The sequence below is a fragment of the Manihot esculenta genome, chromosome 11 (assembly GCF_001659605.2).
Source record: "Manihot esculenta cultivar AM560-2 chromosome 11, M.esculenta_v8, whole genome shotgun sequence".
Classification (NCBI taxonomy): domain Eukaryota; kingdom Viridiplantae; phylum Streptophyta; class Magnoliopsida; order Malpighiales; family Euphorbiaceae; genus Manihot; species Manihot esculenta.
The window spans coordinates 24,683,670-24,684,656 of record NC_035171.2 but is presented as its reverse complement, the minus strand read 5'-3'; the positions used below and the strand labels follow the sequence as shown (position 1 = coordinate 24,684,656).

The window sequence follows — 987 nt, the reverse complement described above, 5'->3', positions numbered from 1 at the left end:
TGCTGATAGTTTTGAAATTGATTTGCCCTTGCATAGCTAAAATTCGGGTACTCTCTCTAGCTTGGGTTGTAGGTGTTAGAGTATGGATCATATTTTCTCTGGCTATTAAATCTCCCTATGGCATTGACTTGCTGCTCATCTTCTTAAAGAGAAGGACACATGTCAGTTGGATGTCCCATCGTGGCACAGATCCCACAGGGTCTTACTTGCTAGGCTTGTTGAGCATGCTGAGCTTGACCTACAACCAAACTCCATATAGCAGATATTAAATCATCAATCTGTGAGACCAAAGAATATGTACTTACCTCATTGACTCTCCTAGGCAGTTCCTTTTGATCTCCATATTGTTTTGAGGCTGCGGCCATGTTGGATATTAGGTCTTTTATGGCCTGAGGTGTCTTGTTCTCAATCGATCCTCTACACGCTACATCAATCGGTCTCCTTTTAGAAGGTAACAAAACTCCATAGAAGTATTCAATAAGGGATTCAGAGATGTCATGTTGAGGGCAGCTTTTGCACAACCGGTTGAATCTTTCCCAGGATTCATATAGCTCTTCAGAATCCTTTTGCTTGATGCCATTGATCTCTCTCCTGATGCCAATGGCTTTTGAGGTTGGAAAGTATTTACTTAAGAAGGCTCTCACCATCCCATCCTATGAGGCAATGGATCCGGGTGGTAAGTAGAATAACCGGTCTTTGGCTGAGTCATCAAGGGAGAAGGGAAAAGCTCTTAGTTTAACATGTTCTTTGGTTATACCTTGGGGCCTCATGGTTGAGAAAACAATATAAAATTCTTTGAGGTGTTTGTGTGGATCCTCACTTTCTAGACTTCTGAATTTTAGAAGTAGGTGAATAAATCCGGTTTTCAGCTCAAAAGGCACCGTCAAAGGTGGGAAAGTAATGCACAATGGTGCTTGATCACCCACAGGGGTTGCTAATTCACAAGATTTCTCTCTTGTGCTATTAGAGCTCTTACTTCAATGTGTT

The 987-nt window shown here is 41.8% G+C and overlaps 1 non-coding gene across 1 annotated transcript; it reads left to right on the top strand.

Annotated features, from left to right (window-relative positions):
• Nucleotides 1–492: 492 nt before the first annotated feature.
• Nucleotides 493–599, top strand: LOC122725219. The gene has a single exon (XR_006352689.1). It is a non-coding gene; the product is annotated as a small nucleolar RNA R71 (small nucleolar RNA).
• Nucleotides 600–987: the final 388 nt, after the last annotated feature.